The sequence below is a fragment of the Pseudopipra pipra genome, chromosome W (genome assembly GCF_036250125.1).
Source record: "Pseudopipra pipra isolate bDixPip1 chromosome W, bDixPip1.hap1, whole genome shotgun sequence".
NCBI lineage: Eukaryota > Metazoa > Chordata > Aves > Passeriformes > Pipridae > Pseudopipra > Pseudopipra pipra.
The window spans coordinates 21,263,123-21,286,614 of NC_087580.1; the positions used below are offsets into that span (position 1 = coordinate 21,263,123).

The following is a 23,492-nucleotide window of genomic DNA, read 5'->3' on the forward strand; positions in this document are numbered from 1 at the left end:
AAAAGGATCCATCCTTCAAACCTTCTCTGGCTACTCCTGTACTGTCCTCAGTCTCCACACCATGGAGCCCAGAGCTCCTTAGTCCCTGCAGAGTGGTCATGGGCTTGAGGCCTCCAAATCTTTTCTTGGGAGATCCCTGGGTACTCTCCAAGGTGTTTGCAGATGAACACATGGTGCTCATAGTCTAAGGAAAACACAGGGAGACATTTTACCAAGGCCTGTATTGGCAGAACACAGGGCAATGTCTTTGAACTGAAAGACTAGAGTATTATATTTATAATAGGAAGAAATATTTAACAATGAGGGTGGCAAGAACTGAAGCAGATTTCCAGAGAAGTGGATGTCCCATCCCTGCATTCGTCCAAGGTCAGGGAAAGTGAGTAATTTTAACCAGTAAAAGATGTCACTGCCCACATCCAGGGACTTGGACCAGATGACCTTTTATCTCTTTTCCAAGCAAAATATTTCTGGGATACTTTCAGTCCCTATCTCCTTCTCCAAAGAATTTCCATTTATGAGGACATGAATTGCCATGTTTTTGGAGAAACCCTTCTAAGCCCAAAAGGTAAAAACATAATTCAAAGACACTTCCAAAATATCTGTGTGAAGGCTTCACCAAGTGGGGTCAATGGCAGAACCTCCCAGGATGACCTCACAAATGTAGGTGCGGTTTTCATGCTTGGGGTCTGAGACTTATGATGGGCAACAAGAAAGCACATTTGGGGACTGAGGAAGACTTGTCATGGGATGTCGAGGAAAGAACGAAAGGAAGGGGAAGGGTGGGATCACAGCGGTTTGTGGAGGAACAAACATGAGAAAACAGAGAGAAAAGAGGCTGAAAAAGCTGGTCATGGTAAACAGGAGGCTGGTCAAGACACATCCCTGGCTGTGCCCTGCAAGTGATCCCCACAGCCTGTCCCGTTTTCTTAAGAACTCCATGGCCAAGAAGTTTCTGTGGGGAGGGACCTCTCTGCTCCTGGCACAGATTGTGGCCCAAGTTCCAGCCCCTGCAGCAGGAGCCACAAATAGTCAGGTCTTGTGTTCTTTGGGGGGCCAGACTCTGCCCAGACTGGGGTGTGTGTGTGTGTTGGAAGCACAAAAGAGTGAAGCAAATGCAAAGCTAAACACCCAATGTAGCCTGACTTTGTCCCTAAGTGGGGGATGAGAATTGGACCCAACATGTGCAGGGACAGAGGGAGGGGTTTGTCCCCCTGGCCCTGCCCAGAAGGGACACCTTTCAGGAAGGGTTGTGGCCTTGGCTGTGCTGAGGGTTGCCCCGGGCAATGCAGCTTGGGATTGCAGTGGCACTGTCAGGGCTCTGCAGAGCTCCTGGCAGTTCCTGCCTTTGTCCCCAGCAATGCCAGAGACCTGCAGGGGTTGCAGTCAATCCCTTGTGCTCTTTGGGACCCCGACTGGCTCTGCTGAATGTCAGCAGGCCTGGAGTTCCCAGACTGTTCCTGCATCCAGGGTCGGGCCTGCAGTGACGTTTGTGCAGCATTCAATTGGGGCAGTGGCAGGATGGCCATGGATCCATTCCTGCACAAACACAATGGGGCTCCATCCCAGGCAGGGAAGGGCTTCAGGGAGGAGGAGAGCACGTCTGGGCAGGAACCTGCTGAAATCCCCGAGGGACAAATGGCAGTGTCTGCCCCTGCAGGGGCCTCAGCCTGGCCATGGCACAGCTGGAGCTGCCTGGCTGGGAGCAGCCCTGTCAGAAGCTGTGGGTGGGCAGGGAGCTGGGCAGGAGGCAGCCGTGTGCCCTGGCAGCAAGGGAGGCCAGGAGCACCCTGGGCTGTGGCACCAGCACATCAAGGATGTGCATTCTCCAGGTCACTGTGGCTGAGGAAAACTGAGGGAAGAGCTGGGATGTTTATAAATTGTATTGAGTTTAAATTTTGTTTGTGGGCAATGAAGAGAAACTTTCTGTGGCTCTAAGTCTCACCAGTTCCACACCTCCCAAAGAACACAAACCTGAGGAGTTGTGGTTCCCACTCCAGTGGCACTTGGAGCTCCCTCTGTATCCAGAGCACAGAGCTCCATTGTCCCACAAAGTCCTTGGAAATGGAGGGATTAAGGACACAGGACAGGCTGTGGGGACCAGTTGCAGGGCATGGTCAGGGCTTTGGGGTGGTTGTGAGCCCAGGGCAGGACCCGGTACTTGGCCTTGCTGAACCTCCTCCAAGTGGCCTGGGCCCATGGATCCAGCCTGTCCAGACCCCTCTGCAGAGCCTTCCTGCCCTCCAGCACATCCACACTCCCCCCAGCTTGGTGTGCCCTGGGAACTGCCTGAGGCTGCACTCGATGCCCTTGTGCAGATCCTTGAGAAAGAGATTGAAGTGCCCTGAGCCCAGTGCTGAGCCCTGGGAACACCCCTGGCTGGAACTCCATTGCCCACCACTCCTTGGGCCTGGCCATCCACACAGATGTTTGCCCAGTGAAGAGATGCTGCAGAAGGTGTTTGATAAAGGTCCTGTAAGCCCAGAATATTGGAATGAGAGCAGATTTAGCTCTGTACAACAGACCATTTAATTAATTTTCTCTCTTTTCCTCCCTCTGTGGACGGAGGAAGGACTCACACAATCTGTGATTTACTGTGTGCGAAGGGCAAATATGGACAGAATGCGGGGCAGGGAGTGTTTGGAGGATCTTGGGATCTGTGCTTGACACAGAAGGGGTTTGCCATTGGTCTAAGACTATCTACTGTGCAAAGTGGACTTCAGTGCAGGCCATGTGGACTTAATATACAGCAGGGGAAGGATTTCTGGGTTTTTATTGAGCTGTGCCTTCCTCTGCTTTTGTTTGCTGGCAATAAATGAACATCCCTCTGTGTCTCGGGCAGCTCTTTCTCCAGGCCAAGCAGGTGGGAGTTGGTGCCAAGGAGCTGAAACCTGCAGGTCCAGCCTTGAGTGGAGGGAGCTCAGATTTGCCCAAGGCTGCTTTGAGTGCCAGGGGTTTGATGAGGGAATGGTGGGGTGGGGATAGGGATAAAGTCTGATGGATTCTCAGACATAGAGGGTGTTGATTTTCTTATATATTCAGACAATTAAGAATTGCCCAGGATCAATATCGACTGGGGATTGCTGATATCAATGTTTAAGCAGGAAAAAAAGTAAACGGGACATAAAAAAGGAAATGTTTTCTCATGGTTTTCTTTAATACAATATATTCACTTGGAATGCACTTCTGAGATCTGTCTAATTAACCAAAAAGGAAATGAAGACTTAGAAGTAAATTATTCCCAGGGGTTTGTCTGGTTAAGATGCCATCTCTGAGAAGAGAGTGTGGAGGAATGAGCAGACAAGGAGACCATCCCTGGGACTGGGGTAGCAGGAACTCAGAGTCACTGGTTCCAGGTGGCAAATGGACTGTGGGATGTTTCTGGGAGAGCCCCTAAAGGGTGTGCTGGTTTCAGGGGGAGTACAGTTAAATTTCTTCCCCGTGGCCAGTGCAGGGCTGTGTTTTGGCTTTGTGCTGAACACAGGGTTGATAATCACAGAAGGACAGAATAGGATGAGTTGGAAGGGACCCACAAGGATCATCCAGTCCAACCCTTAGCCCTGCACAGGACCATCCCCAAGGGTCACACCATGAGCCTGAGAGGATCATGCAAACACTTCCTGAGCTCTGTCAGCCTTGGTGCTGTGCCCACTGCCCTGGGGAGCCTGGTCAGTGCCCAAACACCCTCTGGGGGAAGAATCTTTGTCTAAGACCCAACCTGACCCTGCCCTGACACAACTCCAGGCCATTCCCTCAGTCCTGTCCCTGGTCCCCCCAGAGCAGAGCTCAGGGCCTGCCCCTCCTCTGCCCCTCCCCAAGAAGTTGGACCTGCAGTGAGGTCTCCCCTCAGTCTCCTCTTCTCCAGCTGAACACACCAAGTGCCCTCAGTGTCCTCACACGCCTTCCCCCCAAGGCCCTTCCCCCTCTTCCTTGCCCTCCTTTGGACACTCTCTAATGGCTCAATCTCTCCCTTCCATTGTGTCCCCCCAAACTGCCCCAATGGTGCAGGTGAGGCCGCCCCAGGGCAGAGCAGAGCGGGACAATCCCCTCCCTGGCCCGGCCGGCCATGCTGGGCCTGATGCCCCCAGGACAGGCTTGGCCCTCCTGGCTGCCAGGGCACTGCTGACTCAGGGCCAACTGGCCACCCACCAGCACCCCCAGGGCCCTTTCCCGGCCCTGCTTTCCAGCCTCTCCTTCCCAGTCTGTCCGTCCAGGTGGGGTTGCCCCATCCCAGGGCAGAATCTGGCACTTCCCCCTGGTGAAGTTCTCAGGGCTCCTAAAGAGCCGGGAGGTCACGGGATGTCAAAGAGCCCCACGGAGCTAAAGGGACCCTTGGGACACTGTGGAACCTCCTGGAATTAAGGGGCCTTTGTGACATGTGAGGCCTCATGGAATCAGAGGAACCCTGTGGAATATCATGGAATCAAGGGGCACCTGTGACACTGCAGGGTCTCCTGCTCCAGAAGGAACCCTGGGACACTGTAGGATCTCATGGAACCAAGGTGCCATTGTGACACAGCATGGCTGCAGGGAATCAGGGCTCCAGAGTAAAAGTCCACGGCCTCATGGAAAAAATGAATTCTGGGACACTGTGGAACCTCATGGAAACAAGGGGCCATTGTGACACTACAGGGCCTCATGGAGCCAAAGGAACCCTGGGACTTTTTGGATCCTTATGGAGTCAAGGGCCAGTTGTGACACTGCAGAGCCTCATGGAACTAAAGGAATTGTGGAGAATGTCCCAGTAACCAGGGAACACTGGGACATGCAGCTCCCAGTGGTACCGAAGGAGCTCCAAGACATTCTGGAATTCATGGAACCAAGGGGTCACTGTGACACTCCAGGGCCTCATGGAAGCAAAGGAAAACTGGGACACTGTGGATACTCGTGGAACCAAGGGGCCATTTGACACGTGAGCCCTCATGAAAGCACAGGAACCCAGAAACATTTTGGAAGCTCAGGGAACCAAGGGGCCATTGTTACACTGTGGAACCTCAGAGAATCAAGGGCCCAGTCTGACAGTGCAGGGCCTCATGGAGCCATAGGAATCCAGGGACACTGTGGAACCTCATGGAATGAAGGGGCCAGTGTGACACTGCAGAACCTCATGGAACAGTGGGAACAAGGAGACACTGCAGAACCTTGTGGAAACAAGGGGCCTTTGTGACACTGAGTAACCACCTGGAATCAAGTGGCCCTTGGGACACTGCAGGGCCTTGTGGAACAAAAATGCCCTTGGAGACTGTGGAACCTCACGGTGTCAAGGGTCCATTGTGACATGTCAGGGCCACATGGAACTGATGGAAATCTGGAACAGGGCAGAACCTCCTGGAATCAAGGGGCCATTGTGACATGTGAGGCCTCATGGAAAAAAAGGAATCCTGGGCAACTACAGAAACACTTGGAAGCAAGTGGCCACTGGGACACGTGGGGCCTCATGGAATCAAGAGGCCATTGTGACACTGCAGGGCCTCTTTGAACCAAAGGGGCTTGTGCTGGGCTGTCATGGGCCAGGGCAGGGGCAGCTGGAGAGCCCCTGGCCCAGCCATGAGTCACGGGCTGAGCCATCAGCTCCTGCTGAGAGAAGGGACCTGACAGGCAACATTGGGGCAGTTTGGGGGGACACAATGGAAGGGAGAGATTGAGCCATTAGAGAGTGTCCAAAGGAGGGCAAGGAAGATGGGGAAGGGCCTTGGGGGGAAGGCGTGTGAGGACACTGAGGGCACTTGGTGTGTTCAGCTTGAGAAGAGGAGACTGAGGGGAGACCTCAGTGCAGGTCCAGCTTCCTGTGGAGGGGCAGAGGAGGGGCAGGGACTGAGCTCTGCTCTGGGGGGACCAGGGACAGGACTGAGGGAATGGCCTGGAGTTGTGTTAGGTTGGATTTTAGACAGAGATTCTTCCCCCAGCCGGTGGTTGGGCACTGACCAGGCTCCCCAGGGCAGTGGGCACAGCACCAAGGCTGACAGAGCTCAAGGAGTGTTTGGATGATCCTCTCAGGCTCATGGTGTGACCCTTGGCGATGGGCCTCTGCAGGGTAGGAATTGGACTGGAGGATCCTTGTGGGTTGTGGTAGTTTGGTCTAGGCCTTTCTTGGTGACCAGTTTGTAACCAAGGAATGGCCCAGATTTACCCAGTATTCCCTACAATTTTTACATAAGCCAGGCTATAAGGAGAAAGGAGGAGAGGCCTTTGCTCTCTTTCCTTCTGGTGGCTTTGGAGGTGCAGGTTCCCTGTTGAGTCTGTCGTGCTGGGAGTGAGGCCTGGTAAGGCCTTGCTGACCTTGGGAGGTGGAGGTTGCTGGCAGTCGCTCCAGTGTGACTCTCCATTGTCCCAAGGAGAGTGGTAAGATATTCATTGCTAATTCTTTTAGTTGCTAGATCTTGGGCTTTTGATTGGGATATATATATATTTTATTTTAATTTTGTTCCTTTTTTCCCTTCCCTTTCCCTTTTCCTTGTGAAATTGTATATATATTTCAATTATATATAACTGTAATATAAATGTAAATACATTTATATATATTGATTTTGCTGTCTCTCTCTTGTTTCAGTTTTCTTGGTTGTTTTTTTCCCTCTTCTCCCTAAGGTTTGGTGGGGGAGGGGACTTCTTGTGGTAAAGTTTGGAGACTTGGCAGGGAGCCAGCTTCAAACCATATCAGCGTCCCTTCCAACTCAGCATATTCTGTCATTCTGGGATTATCAACCCTGTGTTCAGCACAAAGCCAAAACACAGCCCTGCACCAGCCACGGGGAAGAAATTTAACTGTACTCCCCCTGAAACCAGCACATCCTTTAGGGGCTCTCCCAGAAACATCCCCCAGTCCATTTGCCACCTGGAACCAGTGACTTTGAGTTCCTGCTTCCCCAGCCCCAGGGATGGTCTCCTTGTCTGCTCATTCCTCCACACTCTCTTCTCAGTGATGGCATCTTAACCAGACAAGCCCCTGGGAATAGTTTACTTGTAAGTCTTCATTTCCTTTGTGGTTAATTAGACAGATCTCAGAAGTGCATTCAAAGTGAAAATATATTGTATTAATAAAACCATGAGAAAAGATGTCTTTTTTGTGGCCTGTTTCCTTTTTTCCTTTTTTTTACATTGATATCAGCAATCCCCAGTCGATATTGATCCCAAGCACCTCCTAATTCAATCTGAATAGATAAGAAAATCAAGAGCCTTTATGTCTGACAATTCATCAGATTTTATTCCTGTCCCCACCCCACCATTCCCTCATCAAACCCCTGGCACTCAAAGCAGCCGTGGGCAAATCTGAGCTCCCTCCACTCAAGGCTGGACCTGCAGGTTTCAGCTCCTTGGCACCAACTCCCACCTGCTTGGCTTGGAGAAAGAGCTGCACAAGACACACAGGGATGTTCATTTATGGACAGCAAACTAAACCAAAGGAAGGTACAGCTCAATAAAAAAAGAAACTCTTAATCCTTTGCTGTATATTAAGTTCACACTGCCTCCACTGAAGTCCACTTTGCAGAGTCTTAGACCAATAGTAACCCCCTTCTGTGTCAAGCACAGATCCCAAGATCAACCTCAACACTCCCTGCCCCGCATTCTGTCCATATTTGCCCTTTGACAGTGAGTCACACACTGAAGTCACAAGTTCCTTCTATCCACAGAGGGAGGAAAAGAGAAAGTGAATGAATTTCTGTGTTGTGCAGAGTTAAATCTGCACTAATCCCAATATTCTGGGCTTACAGGACCTTTATCAAACACCTTCTGCAGCATCTGTTCACTGGGCAAACATGTGTGTGGATGGCCAGGCCCAAGGAGTGGTGGGCAATGGAGTTCCAGCCAGGGGTGTTCCCAGGGCTCAGCACTGGGCTCAGGGCACTTCAATCTCTTTCTCAGTGATCTGCACAAGGGGAAGCTTGTTCCTCCAGTGACCATTGTGACCCTACCCTTGCTTTGGTTCTTTCCTAGACATCCCAGGACAAGTCTTGCCCAGTCCCCAAATACTCTTTCTGGCTGCCCTTTATGAGTCTCAGAGCCCGTGGTCAAATCCCCCATCCTCAACTGAGAGGTTCTACCATTAACCCACTTAGTTACAGTTTCCTACAGATACCTTGGAACTTCCTTGGAACTAATTTTTTACCTTTTGGGTTTAGAAGGGTTTTTCCAAAAACATGGGAAATCATGTCCTCAAAGATGTAAATTCTTGGAGAAAGAGTTTGGGACTTTAAAGAATCCCAGAATGATTTGGCTTGGAAGGGAGCTAAAAGGTCATCTGGTCCAAGTCCCTGGACATGAACAGTGACATTTTTTATTAATTCAGGTTACTCACAGTCTCTAACCTTAGACAAATGGACATCCACTGTCGCGACGGAAAGCTCTAGACACCTCAATGTGAGAATCCAGGAACTTCGTTTATTGTAGACTGACAACAGCTTAATATACACTCTATAATAGGCTCATGAATATTACAGAAATTAGGCTCATTATTGGTGCTCAGTTAGGTGGTGATATCATCTTAACTGTCTTTCATTGTTTACACAGGTGGCTCGTTAAGTGTCTCTGTTTTGGTAATGCCTAGCTCCTGTTTTTCAGCCCAATTTAGAATACCCAAGGACGCTGCTGCTTTCTCACGGCCCTGCTATCTCAGACTTTCTCATGGGCCTAGTCAGACTGCGTCTTATACTTTAGCAGCTCATCCATAGCCTTAGCCATGTTCATATGTCCTCGCATTTCTAACCAATCCTCTACAATCCACTTCTCTGGAAACCTCTTCCAGCTCTTGCCGCCCTTATTGTTAAATCTTTCCTCCTGTTATCCAATATAAAACACTTCTCTTTCAGTTCAAAGCCATTGCCCGTGTTCTGCCACTACAGGCCTTGGTAAAAAGTATCTCTGTGATTTACTTAGACTATGAGCAGGACATTTTCATCTGCAAAAACATCTGTGAGTGCCCAGAGATCTCCCAAGATGGGCTTGAATGGTCTCAAGCACAGGAGCACTAGAGAGGGGCTAAGGAGCTGTGGCCTCACAGGTGTGGAGACTGAGGACAGCACAGGACAGCCCTGAGAGGGCTTGAAGGGAAGATTTAGAGCTGGTGGATCCTTTTGTCAGAGCAGAACAGAGCATGAGAAAGAAAGAATTAATGCCAAGTGCAGCTGGGAGGGTCCCGAGTGGACATGAGGAAAAAGGAATTTCCTTCCATGGAAAACGCTGCAACACGTCAGCCAGGAGGAGTCTGGATGAGGCCAAGGCTTTGTGTGTGCAGGAAGAGCCAGGGAGGACGCAGAGATGTCAGTGCAGGAAGGTGCCAGCCAGGTGGGGCAGCCGGGGGGATGACGACAGCCTGCAGGGAAAGGGGCAGGGCATGGACACCGTAGGACAGCCTGGGCTGGAGAGGAGACAGGGAGGGGGAGAAGCTGAAAGGCCCTGCCAGAGCCACCTTCTGCAGGCCTTTGGCCAGGGCTGCTGTCTGTGCCCCTGATGCCAGGAGGAGGGGAGTGCCCCTTGCAGCCCTGGGGCCTCATGGTCTCCTTGTCCCTGCTCAGCAGCCTGGCAGGTGCCACCCCATGGGCCTGCCCTTGGCATTGCACATCCCACATGCCAGGGCCCCAGGAAGAGCCCTGAGGAATGAGGTAGGGACAGGATGTCCCTTCCCAGGGGATGGGGGTCAGGGCTTGGCCCTTTGGATTAAGAAAACAAGTCAAGGTTTATTCAGCATCAGAGCCACCTTTCCCTTGCTTGTCCATCCTTCTCATCACTGTCTGCAGTTTTCTGCTCTAACTGGAACCTGGGGACACGTTCTCAGTTGTGTCCCTCAGTGAGATTCATTAGCACTACAAGAAACTTTAGTGTTTCAATCTCACTTTGAGTTCTTGAGAAGTTTTTTGAACTTCCTCTCAGGGACTGAGTCTCATGTAAACAACATCAAACCCCCCGAGGGTCATGAAATGCCTGGGGCTGCTGCTGTGCTGCTGAGCTGGGCTGGGCTCCTGGCACACAGGGAGCTCCTGGCAAGCAAGAAGAGCTTCAAAGAGACAGCTCTGCTGGTGAGCAGCTCCTCTGCACAGCCCAGCAGGGCTGAGGGCACTGCCAGGCCAGCTCAGGGACACCAGCAGGGCACAGACAGAGCTTCAAGGGGCTCAGCACTGGCAGGATGGCTGAGAGCTCCCTGCAGGAGGAACCTTGGCAGGGCTGCACATGGTGAGTCTGTGGCTGCAGGGCAGTGCAGGGGCAGCTCCTGGAGGCATCTCCCAAAGCTGGCCCAGCCCCAGCTGATGGGATGGGGGAACAGGGGCTGTTTTGGGGCACTTTGGCAGAGCTGTGAAGCCGGGGGTGCAGCCACGGGTGCCCAGGGCTGTGGGGCAGAGCAGGGTCCTGCAGCCCAGGGCGCTGTGCTGGGCAGGGACTCTGCTGCCTGCCAGGGGCAGCTCTCAGCCGGCCCGGGGAGCTGCTCTCAGGGCTGGGGTACAAGGGCTGTGGGCAAGGAGCAAACCTGGCAGCTGAGGGAGGATCTTTTCCATGTCTCCCTGTTGCAGGGTCAGACCTGCTCACAGCTCCACACCACTACACCATATTGAATGGAGAATTTTTAGCAAAGCTCACAAAAGACAGGGACTGCAGGAAAGGAATTAGTCCTGAGGTGTGTTTCCTGCTCAGGCATTGTAGCAGAGACATTGTTCTCTCAGGTCAGGAGGCTGCACTGAAATTCAAATTCTTTTATTCTCAGAGATGAATATTTCAGGCAGTCTCAGAAATGAGCACAGGATCCTGGGCAGTGCTGAGCCTTCCCTTGGGGGTGGGCACTCTCCTGTCCCAGCCCTTGGCTTCCCTGCTGGAGGGCTCCTGTCCTGCTCTGTCCAGCACAGCTGCACCTCTGGGCTGGCACAGGGGACACTTCCCAGAGCTGCCCTTTCCAGCAGTGCTGCCCTGCTCTCAGCACAGATCTTGGTGGGGTTTTTAAAGAGGAATCTGTGTGTGAAGTCCTCTTCAAGGCAGCAAGAGGGAAAGTGCAGGGCAGATGGGGAACAGTCTGAGAGGCACTGCAGCTCTCCTGGCTCTGCAATAAGCAAGGGAGAGCTCAGCCCTTCTGCTGTCCTGGCTCAACACTCTTCAGATTTGTCATCAGAAAAATTTACCCCTAAAGAAACACCCCCGAGGTGTTACGATAGTAACCAAAACCCCAGTCAAAATTATTTTAAGGATACACTGTTCCTCTCTCCTGCAGCCCAAATTGCTCCAAGACAACAGAACAGGAATTGAACTTTTCCATCAAGGCTGGGTTCCATGTGACATCCCCTGGGATCATGAGAGCTGTCCCAAAGCAGTTCCATGTCTGCACTGCAGCAGAGCAAAGCTGAGTCCTCGGCAGCACATGGGCAGAGCTCCTGCTCCTCACAGCACCCTCAGAGAGCACAAACCAGAGAAAAGAAATGCCTTGACTTGGAGGGGATTTCCCTGACAACTGCACTGGCTTTGCTGAGAGGGGGCTGCCTTAATTGTTCCCTGTGCTTTCCTTTTCTGAACAGATCCTGTGCTATGGAACAGCAAATGCCCAACAGCAGCTCCATGGCCCAGTTCCTCCTCCTGGCATTGGCAGACAGGCGGGAGCTGCAGCTCCTGCACTTCTGGCTCTTCCTGGGCATCTCCCTGGCTGCCCTCCTGGCCAACGGCCTCATCCTCAGCGCCGTAGCCTGCGACCACCACCTGCACACCCCCATGGGCTTCTTCCTGCTCAACCTCTCCCTCACAGACCTGGGCTGCATCTGCACCACTGTCCCCAAAGCCATGCACAATTCCCTCTGGGGCACCACAACCATCTCCTACACAGGATGTGCTGCACAGCTCTTTTTCTTTGTCTTCTTCATCTCAGCAGAGTTTTATCTGCTCACCATCATGTGCTACGACCGCTACGTTGCCATCTGCAAACCCCTGCACTACGGGACCCTCCTGGGCAGCAGAGCTTGTGCCCACATGGCAGCAGTTGCCTGGGCCACTGGCTTTCTCAATGCTCTGCTGCACACAGCCAATACATTTTCCCTGCCCCTGTGCCAGGGCAATGCCCTGGGCCAGTTCTTCTGTGAAATCTCCCACATCCTCAAGCTCTCCTGCTCACACTCCAACACCAGGGAAATTGGGCTCATTGTGGTTAGTGCTTCTTTTTGTTTTGGCTGTTTTGTTTTCATTGTTTTCTCCTATGTGCAGATCTTCAGGGCTGTGCTGAGGATCCCCTCTGAGCAGGGACGGCACAAAGCCTTTTCCACGTGCCTCCCTCACCTGGCTGTTGTCTCCCTGTTCCTCAGCACTGGCACTTTTGCCCACCTGAGGCCCCCCTCCATCTCCTCCCCATCCCTGGATCTGGCACTATCAGTTCTGTACTCGGTGGTACCTCCAGCACTGAACCCCCTCATCTACAGCCTGAGGAACCAGGAGCTCAAGGATGCCCTTAGGAAACTGATAACTGGGTGTTTTTCAGAAGCAATAAACTCTCCTTCTTCTGCATGTTATGTTCCTCATTAAAGGCCAATACTGTTCTGTGCTTCATTAAAGGCCCACGACAGCTTCTCTATTTTTTGTTCCTGGTAGAGGTGTTATTTTTGTAAGAATTTCTTCACACCAAAAAATCTTTATATATAAAAATATATACGTATAAAGATAGATAGATAGATATATCTTTATATATATAAAACCCCACCATTTTCAATTCAGTGTTTGCCTTTCTAGCCTGGCCCAGAGGCTGTACAAATTGTACTCATTGTTTGCTTAAACCAAATAAAGAACTCTGCATTGACTTGTTTGCCTGACATCTTTCCTCTCTGACTTCTCTGCAGCTGCAGGGTCGGGGCCTCTGTGCAGAGCTGGGCCAGAAAAGAGTCCCAGCAGAGCAGCACTGCCAGGGAGCAGCAGCCCTTCTCCTCCATGGCCTCCTCTCCCTTCCCTTCCACCCTGTCCTGCAGAGCCCTGTGTTGTTGGAGGCCTCAGTGCTCTGGCAGTCGGTGCCAGTCCTGCTGCAGGACTGTCCAGGGACTGCAGGCAGGGACAGCCACGGGCACTGCTGGCACAGAGCTGACCTCTGCAGCAGCACTGCCATCCTGCAGGGGCATCTCCTCAGGCCAGGGCCTCAAAGCTTCCATCTGCTTTCCACTTTGCTCTCCAGGATGTGCCCAACACAACGCCCTGCAGAGGAAAACAGCAGTGACCAGCACAAGGGGGGGAGTGCTCAGGGTGGGGACACCCAGCAGTGCCCTGGCACAGCCAGCGCCGCTCCCAGCACTGGCCTCTCACCCCAGGCCACTGGGCTTGTTCTTCCCTCCAAGGAGGGACAGCAAATGACCAGCTCAGGAGTCCATGTTTGCACTGCATGGACAAGACATGCCCCTGTGTCATGGCTTGGGGCTGGGGGGGTGGAAGGCTTAGACAAAGTTGATGGCAGAAGCCGTCTCGTTGAGCTACGAGGTGCAGAAAGGACCTCCTTGCTTTCTAAATTTGTCCTGTAGGTTTTAGTAATGGCAAATCAGAAATATTTCTATGAAATGAATTATTTATTATGACAAATGAACAGACAATTGATCAGACAAGAGAACAGAGGAAAAACATTAAACAGAATTATTTACGGCACAATATAAAAGCCAAAACCTCCTAGTAGTACAGTGTAAGATAGGACAGTGCAGTCTATCAAAGTCATTCTATTAAAGGAATTGGATCAGAGCCAGCAAAAAGAAACAATCCTGAAGCAGAGATTGAGGTAACTCACCCCACAACAACAGGGGGTAGTTCTCTCTCTTTCACTTAACCCCTGGGCAGTGACCATGAAGAGCTGTCCCTGCTTCATGGCAGAAGCTCCACACACTTCAAGGAAGTCTGGGGAAGAATCTGCCACCTGAAAGTTGGATGGGGCTTTTATAGTTATCAAGGGTTTGACTGCTGGAACTATTTGCGGGCCAGGGAGCAGCTTCTCTGTCAAATCCTGCTTCAAAAAGCAGGATATGAGTTTGAAGTTCCATGAAGCATTTTGGGTTTAGCATAATTCAACATTAAAAACAGCACCTTGACACCAGCAGTAACTCACCACAGAGAGCTTGAATTGTTTGCATTCTCTGACCATTGTTTAGGTATTCTTAGAGCAGAGCATCCTGCCAGAAATGGCCCCTTGATTCTGTGAGAAACAGAAACCCAATCGGGCAATTTCCAATCAGAATTTTATTATATGATAAAAGCAAATTCAGCGCTGGGTGATCAGGGAAGGGGTCCAACAACTCCCAACGCCTGTCACACCCAAAGAAGACAGTTGTTCTACATTTATTTACAGCTACTTCATGAATATTCATTATACATAAGCATAAACATTACACATTGTTAAGTCAGACATTCAACAGATGTTTTTCTTAACAAGAATGTTATCTATAAGCATCCATAATATATTGTCAAATCAGACATTCAGCAGATGTTTGCTTGCTATCTATACAAAGTTATAAATTTTAAGAAAGGTGCTATTATCTATCTAACTAAACAAAATTGTCTCACTATAAATCCTACACAAGGTAAAAGGGAGGTAACTTGTTTTATCTCTTTATAGGGGCCCAATTAAGTTTTACGACTTGTTTTTCTTTTCTCTCCAGGTCATATTGACCTTACACTGTTTCCTCTTAATAAGCTCGAATTATTTTCTCAGTTTATCACAATTCCATGAGGTTGCAAAAACTCTCAGGGTTCCTTTAGTTCCATGGGGCCCTGCAGTGTCACAGTGGCCAAGGATTCCTTGAGGTTCCAGAGTGTCTCTTGGATCCTTTGGTTCCATGAGGTCCTGCAGTGTCACAATGGCTCCTTGACTCCACCATGTTCCAGAATATCCCAGGGTTCCCTTGGCTCCAAGAGGCTCCCCAGTGTCCCACCTTGATTCCAGGAGGCCCTGCAGTGTCCCAATGGCCACTCGGTTCCCTGAGCTCCTGTTGCGGTTGAGCTCAATTTCCCCATCCCCTGCTGTGCTCCGATGCCGTGAGAACTGCAGAGAAGCGAGCTGAGAACACGGCGGGCCCTGGTCCTCTTTGGTGCCCGGGGCTGCCCCGAGAGGGAGTCCCCGGCCCTGCCCCCGGAGCCGCCGCGCCGTCCCCTGAGCGCCGCTGAGGCGGCAGCGCTGGAGCGGGGCCGTGTCTGCCCGGAGCCGCCGCTGCCACGAGGCTGCCGCCGCTGCCGCTTTTGGCCTGCGCTGCCCCGCAGCCGCCCGGGACCGGCTTCCCAACACTGCCGGCGCCTGCGAGCGGAGCCGGCGCTCCTGCAGCGCCTCGGAGTCGCTGCTCCGCCGCCACAGCGGCTGCCGCCGGCGTCTGTGCCCGGAGCCGCCGCTCCCACGGGGCTGCCGCACTCACCGCCGGGGTTGCCGCTCGCGCAGCCGCCGCTCTGCCCCGGCTGCACCGGGACCCGGCACCGCCTCGGGCCTGCGCTGCCGCCTCAGCGGCCACAGGGACACAGGGATGGGGGACCTTTGCTCTGCCACTGATGGGGCCGGGCTTTGTTCTGCTTGGCTCTGGGCTTTGGGAAAGCTGCTGTTCATTTTCATGCTCCACTGGAACACCTCCTGAATTCCAAAGGTTTCCTAACCCAGGGGGAGGGGTTTCTATGGCATTGGAGGTCCTGCCCCTCGAGCGGTTTATTTGTGTCAATAAACCATCCAGCTGACTGGCATGGGTGGGCTTGTGATCAGTTAATGCTTTGGGGAATGCTCTATTCTGGTTGAATGTTGCCCTATAACCTTTTGCCAAGCTTCCTTTTTTCCTAAAGATTGCCATTAAAAATGTGGGTTTTGAGCACTTGAAAAAACCCGTGCAGTGTCTTCTCCCTTGTGATCTCTCTCAAGGTATTAAAAGAACTGAAGGCCCTTTTCAAATATATGGAGGGCAGAAATTTTTGGTGCCTTTTATATTTTAAAAAGTAAAACCCCTTTGCTGAGCTCGTAGCTCAAACCTGGGGTCTTACAGTCACCATCCCTGGAAGTGTTCAAAAAACATGGAGCTCTGGCACTTGGGGACATGGTTCAGTGGTGACGATGCCAGTGTTGGGTTAATGGTTGCACTCCATGATCTCAGAGGTCTTTTCCAACCTTAACAGTTCTATGATTCTGTGCTGACTCAACCACTTCCCTGGACATTCTGTTCCAATGCTTGATAACCCTTAGTCATCCCTTTGATGCTGCAGCCAAGGAACAGACCAGTGATTCTCACAGTGTTCCTGGATCACAGGATGTCCAAAGCCAAGGACATTTCCATCAGCACCTTGTCCTTCCTGCAGATCAGTCACCTGAAGCCTCCAGGCCCTCCATGGTGGCAGAGACCCCCCAGGCAGCAAAGCCCTTTAGCTCCTCTAGGTCTGGAGGTTCTTTGCAGCAGCTTTGTAGCAGAGCTGCCAGATGGGCCATCAAAGGGGATGCTCAGCTGGGTCTGAAACCTGGGTGATCCTTGTCAGCCTTGGCTCCAGTAGAATGATGGAAGAGTTTTGGTAGGAAGGGACCTTTGAAGTTCTTCTATTCCAACTCCCCTGTAATGACCAAGGCCATGTTCATTTACATCAGGTTGCTCAGAGCCCCATCCAACCTGACCTTGAATGGGATGAGGCATCACCTCTCTGGGCAACCTGTGCCAGTGTTTCAATACCCTCAGTGTAAAAAATTCTTGGTTATATCGACTTCAAAGCTGCCTTTTTTTAGATGAAAACTATTTGTCCTATCACACCATATCTAGGCCCTACAAAAAGTTTGTCCCCATCATTCTTAGAAGCCTCTGTGGTGGTGCATCTTCCCCCCATTCTCCTCAGGCCTGGTCGATGATCTCAGGAGCTCCTGACAAGCCTTGACCAAACCAGCTGAGCAATGAAGAGCCCCTGGACTGGACCAGGGCTGTGGGGAAGTGTCCATGGACTGGACCAGGTGCTCCTGGATGATACAGGTGGGAACAATCCAGAGTGGAACAGTTTGGGAACACAGGATAATCAGTCATCCCATGAAAGCCTTGGAACATTCCCTACCTGAATTGTAGCCCAAATGGAACAGTTTGGATACAATTCCCAAATAGTTTGGAAACTCCAGTCCTTCCTGACCCCAGGATGGAAATTCAGCAGATAACTAAAGCCAGTCCCCTTGTGAGCCCACACCCAGCGGGGCTGAGGGAGGCCCTGGCAGCTCCCCAGCACCTCCCTCTCAGTGGGACACCTCTGGCAGCCTCTCCCAGCTCAGGAACCCTCCAGTTTGCAACACTCCAAAGAGCGGCGCTGATGGCCAGGACAATTCTGATCCCCCTCCACAAACACTCCTCCAGCTGGGACCCTTGTCTGGTGGGAAACACAAAGGGATTGGTGGGAGTGTTTCCCTGACAACAGGAGAATTTGGGAGAGGGACCTTTCCACAGCCAGCTATTGATGTGTCCACACATCTCTGCCTGGGTGTGAATTGACTGTGGGGTGAATGTTGTTCTTGTGAGTCTATAATTCAGTCATTGTTAAAATTATAGCACATGCTATTGAACCACTTGATAACTGTTCAATTGGTGAATGATTAAATGCTACTAATGTCTTTTGCCCCCTTGTCTTTGGATGCAAATCCTTTGCACCCTGACCCTCTTGCAGCCCAAGGCATTGTGTAAATCATTCCTATTCATCAAAAAATATTTATTTTCCATGACTTCCACTTTAAAATCTCCCTCCTTAGCTAAACTACAAAACAAGTCCAATTAGCTGTTGAATTCTTGAAGAATTGAAGATAATTAAAGGAATGGAAATAATTTGTTTTTCAGTATTTTAATGGGTCCCACAGTGTATTTGGAGCTGCATCAGCTGTCAGTCCAAGATGGGCCATGTCAGAACTGTTGAGGTGGGGGGTGAGGAGCAAGGTTGATCATACGAGGTCAGTCTGGATCTCCTGAGGAGACACTCAGCATCAAGATCACTTGGAGAACACCTCTATCATCTCTCCTCTGAACAGAAAGGTATCCATCATTGAATTAAAACAAAAAAAGTACAAATTTTGTAGACTTGTTTTGAAATAGCCTTGAAGACAATTAAAGGAAGACAAAGAGATCCTGAGGGATTTCTGGATTTTAATGAGCCCCACGGTGTGTTTGCAGCCCAGTCCATGACCCTGAGGTACTGAGAGAAGACTGAAGAAGCTGCTGAAGAAGTCAGAAGCCAAACTGCAAGTGCCTTGAAGCATTACTGGGCCCCACTGAGGGCAGGCACTGCCAAAGCCTCCCCAGGGACTCCTTGGAGCAGCTCCTTGGAGGCCAGGAGTGCAGGCAGACCAAGGCTATGGGCAGGCCCCTGCAATGCTGAGCAAAGCCTGCCTTGGTTTTGTGGAGCACAAAGGCCAAGGGCTGAGCCCCAGGCCCTGGCCCAGCAGATCCTGTCCCTCCCGGCTGGCTCAGGGCTGTTTGGGGGGCACTGGGATGGGAGGGGGAGGAACAACAAAGGCCAAAACTGGGCAACCCCTGCCAGGCTGCTGAGGGAGGGGCGAGGCAGAACCCAAGGGCAGAACCTGCCAGGAAAGTGGCTTGTGGTGGCCTGAGTGGCAGAGGCAGCTGCCAGAGGCAAGGGGACAAAGGCCTGGGTGCCTTTGGGCCTTGCAGCCCTGCCAGAGCCCTTGGCCATCTCTCCTGCAGGCTGTCCTGCCCTGGCCCTGCTGCTGCTCTGGCCTTGCAGGCTGCACACACCCCTCCTGCTTTCCCACCCCCTCCCAGCAGCATTTCTAGACCCTCCCTGATGTCTCTGCACCAGCTCTGGCTGTTGCCATGTGCACTTGGCCTTCTTACCTTGGATCCTGAGCCCCTGTGCCACAGGACATCCCTGCCAGAGCCCAGGCCCTTCTCCTGGGGGTCACTGCAGAGCTGAGCAGATCCAGGTCACCTCCCATTCCTCTGCCAACCCCCTGGGCCTGCTCTGGGCCCTCCAGGTCCTTGCCCTGCTCCCAAGGGCTGTGGGGGTGCTGAATGGTCAGGGCTTGGGGTTTAGAGCTCAGGGTGGGGATTAGGCAGAACTTTGGGAGGTTTGTTGTTCTGCTGGCAGTGTCTGGTTCATGATTAGGGGAAGAGCTTTTTGGGCTGGGTTAGGATTAAAGCTTGGCTTTTCATACTGGTAATACTGGTTTGGGAATGGGGTGGGCATTAGAGTATAAATAAGAGTTTGGAGTTCTGGGTTTGGGCTTTGCCTTCAAGGTCCAGTTGAGGTTGGGATTAGAGCACTGGATTCCTCTCAGTGAGAGGAGCAGTGATTTTAGGTAGTATTGGGACTTGAGATTACAAGTTGCCAGGGCCTGTCCCTGCCTGTGCTCCAAGGGCTTCCACCCCCCAGGACTGTGCTCAGAGAGCACTCAGGCCTCACACTGAGAAAGGGGCTCAGGAGGACAGTGTGGGAGTGGCAAGAGAGCAGCTCTGCAAAGACCAAGCCCTGCTGCTCCCTGGCAGTGCTGCTGGGCTGGGATTATTGTCCCCTTCCCCTTTGCAAATACCCCCTGTCCTGCAGTGTGCTGTCCTCTGGGAACATCTGAGAAGAAGGGTCTTGGACAAAGAAGGCACTGCAGGGTCCTTTATTTTGTTTAAATACTTAGAGAGAACAATTCATCATTTATACTTCTCTGGGTAAAATTCAATGGGTAGACAGTAAATTAAAAGGCAGATGCATAATAATATTTCATTGCACAGAAAATATTACTGCAAGAAGAACCCGATGACCTCCACGAAAAATGTGAACAGGAAGGCTGGGCCATTAAGGAGTCCCCTTCTGAATGCTACAAACCAGAAACTGACTCTTTGTTGCTCCTGAAAAGCATCCAGTCATCATTTTTCTTATGGAATCCTTGAGCTCCTGGTTCCTGAGGCTGTAGATGAAGGGGTTCACTGCTTGAGGCACCACAGAATACAGAACAGACAGGGCCAGATCCAGGGATGGGGAGGAGATGGAGCGGGGCTTCAGGTAGGCAAATGTGCCAGTGCTGACAAACAGGGAGACCACGGCCAGGTGAGGGAGGCACGTGGAAAAGGCTTTGTGCCGTCCCTGCTCAGAGGGGATCCTCAGCACAGCCCTGAAGATCTGCACATAGGAGAAAACAATGAAAACAAAACAACCAAACACTAAACAGGCAGTAACCCCAATGAGGCCAATTTCCCTGAGGTAGCCTGAGTGAGAGCAGGAGAGCTTGAGGATGGGGGGGATTTCACAGAAGAACTGGCCCAGGGCATTGCCCTGGCACAGGGGCAGGGAAAATGTATTGGCTGTGTGCAGCAGAGCAATGAGAAAGCCAGTGGCCCAGGCAGCTGCTGCCATGTGGGCACAAGCTCTGCTGCCCAGGAGGGTCCTGTAGTGCAGGGGTTTGCAGATGGCAACGTAGCGGTCGTAGCACATGATGGTGAGGAGGGAAAAGTCTGCAAACATGAAGAACAGAAAGAAAAAACCCTGTGCGGCACATCCCGTGTAGGAGATGGTTGTGGTGTTATGGAGGGAGTTGTGCATGGCTTTGGGGACAGTGGTGCAGATGCAGCCCAGGTCTGTGAGGGAGAGGTTGAGCAGGAAGAAGCCCATGGGGGTGTGCAGGTGGTGGTCACAGGCTACGGCGCTGAGGATGAGGCCGTTGGCCAGGAGGGCAGACAGGGAGATGGCCAGGAAGAGCCAGAAGTGCAGGAGCTGCAGCTCCCGCCTGTCTGCCAATGCCAGGAGGAGGAACTGGGTGAGGGAGCTGCTGTTGGGCATTTTCTGCCTCTGGGTATTTGTTTCCAACACAGGAGAAGAAGACAGTAAGAGGCCAGTTAGCATGGACTTATCTAAACAAAGTCAAAGCCGTATCCCACAGACACTCCCCATGTCACACACAGACAGCCTTTTGATCTGCTCAGAGATCTTCCTTCAGCTCCAATGCTGGGTCCCTACTCAACAGCATTTTCACTGTCATAGCATCACTGTGCTATAGGGGTTTCACATCACAAGGAGATGTTATGGGACAGGTTTCCATCCTGGAGCGGAATTCACAGCTTGGAAGGAAACCTCAGGGAGACAGCCAAGTGTCCTTATGATGGCATTTGATTTAAGGGGACTCAGCTCCTTCCCCAGCACCACAGGCTGTACTGGTAGGGGTCATATTCCATTTGCAGGTGCAAAAAGGACAGCTCAGACTCGTCCTGATGGGTCCAGCAGAGGTGATGCTGGTGCTGTCCATAGGCAGAGCAGTAGCTGAAAGCACATTAGGAAGCTCAGACAGACCGAGCACTCGCAGTTCAGATGTCTCAGGGACTTGGCAAAATTAATACTTTCTTAATGATTTCTTCTTCCCATTCCTCAAGAGTAGGAAACTGGAAACAGTCTCAGGAAATTTCTTTAACCTTATAAAAATCTTTGTCTTGGAAATATTCTGGGAAGGAGCTGAAATTCTGAGCATGTCCTCCTCCTCTACACTCCACATGCTCTCAGAGTTGCACTTACAGAATCTGTAGTTGGTGGGCAGTGCCAGTTTTACCAGATGACTCCAAAACCTGCAGTCCCATTGCCCTGCATGAACAGACTTCCTGTGCCAAGGTCTGTTAAAAATTCTCCCCCAGTGAGGTCGCAACATCTTTCTACGTCTGACAGCCTTTAACTTCTCTCTGCCTCACTCCCCTGCCCTGGGTGCTGCAGGCAGTGCCCTCAGCCCTGCTGGGCTGTGCAGGGGAACTGCTCCTGGGCAGAGCTGTCTCTCTGCAGAGCTGCCCACTTGCCAGGAGCTCCCTGTGTGCCAGGAGCCCGGCCCAGCTCAGCAGCACAGCAACAGCCCCAGGCATTTCATGACCCTCGGGGGGTTTGGTGTTGTTTACATGAGACTCAGTCCCTGAGAGGAAGTTCAAACAGCTTTTCAACAAGTCAAAGTGAGATTGAAACACTGAAGTTTCTTGTAGTGCTAATGAGTCTCACTGAGGGACACAACTGAGAACGTGTCCCCAGGTTCCAGTTAGAGCAGAAATCTGCAGACAGTGATGCCAAGGATGGACAAGCAAGGGAAAGGTGGCTCTGATGCTGAACAAACCTTGACTTGTTTCCTTATTCCAGCAGGCCAATCCCTGACCCCCAGCCCCTGGCAAGGCAGATCCTGTCCCTGCCTCATTCCTCAGGGCTCTTCCTGGGGCACTGGGATGTGGGATGTGCAATGGCAAGGGCAGGACCATGGGGTGGCACTTGACAGGCTGCTGAGCAGCTGCCAGCTCCCTTGTGCCACAGAGTCTTTGGAAATGGAGGGATTAAGGACACAGGACAGGCTGTGGGGACCAGCTGCAGGGCATGGTCAGGGCTTTGGGGTGGTTGTGACCCCAGGGCAGGACCCGGCACTTGGCCTTGTTGAACCTCCTCCAAGTGGCCTGGGCCCATGGATCCAGCCTGTCCAGATCCCTCTGCAGAGCCTTCCTGCCCTCCAGCACATCAACACTCCCCCCAGCTTGGTGTGCCCTGGGAACTGCCTGAGGCTGCACTCGATGCCCTTGTGCAGATCCTTGAGAAAGAGATTGAAGTGCCCTGAGCCCAGTGCTGAGCCCTGGGAACACCCCTGGCTGGAACTCCATTGCCCACCACTCCTTGGGCCTGGCCATCCACACAGATGTTTGCCCAGTGAACAGATGCTGCAGAAGGTGTTTGATAAAGGTCCTGTAAGCCCAGAATATTGGAATGAGAGCAGATTTAGCTCTGTACAACAGACCATTTAATTAATTTTCTCTCTTTTCCTCCCTCTGTGGACGGAGGAAGGACTCACACAATCTGTGATTTACTGTGTGCAAAGGGCAAATATGGACAGAATCTGGGGCAGGGAGTGTTTGGGGGATCTTGGGATCTGTGCTTGACACAGAAGGGGTTTGCCATTGGTCTAAGACTATCTACTGTGCAAAGTGGACTTCAGTGCAGGCCATGTGGACTTAATATACAGCAGGGGAAGGATTTCTGGGTTTTTATTGAGCTGTGCCTTCCTCTGCTTTTGTTTGCTGGCAATAAATGAACATCCCTCTGTGTCTCAGGCAGCTCTTTCTCCAAGCCAAGCAGGTGGGAGTTGGTGCCAAGGAGCTGAAACCTGCAGGTCCAGCCTTGAGTGGAGGGAGCTCAGATTTGCCCAAGGCTGCTTTGAGTGCCAGGGGTTTGATGAGGGAATGGTGGGGTGGGGATAGGGATAAAGTCTGATGGATTCTCAGACATAGAGGGTGTTGATTTTCTTATCTATTCAGACAATTAAGAATTGCCCAGGATCAATATCGACTGGGGATTGCTGATATTAATGTTTAAGCAGGAAAAAAAGTAAACGGGACATAAAAAAGGAAATGTTTTCTCATTGTTTCTTTAATACAATATATTCACTTGGAATACACTTCTGAGAACTGTCTAATTAACCAAAAAGGAAATGAAGACTTAGAAGTAAATTATTCCAAGGGGTTTGTCTGGTTAAGATGCCATCTCTGAAAAGAGAGTGTGGAGGAATGAGCAGACAAGGAGACCATCCCTGGGGCTGGGGAAGCAGGAACTCAGAGTCACTGGTTCCAGGTGGCAAAAGGACT

The 23,492-nt window shown here is 51.6% G+C and overlaps 1 long non-coding RNA gene across 1 annotated transcript in view; it reads left to right on the forward strand.

Annotated features, from left to right (window-relative positions):
• LOC135405718 (uncharacterized) overlaps positions 1 to 23,492 on the forward strand; it is a 239,892-nt gene that overhangs the window by 187,117 nt on the left and 29,283 nt on the right. The window lies entirely within an intron of this gene.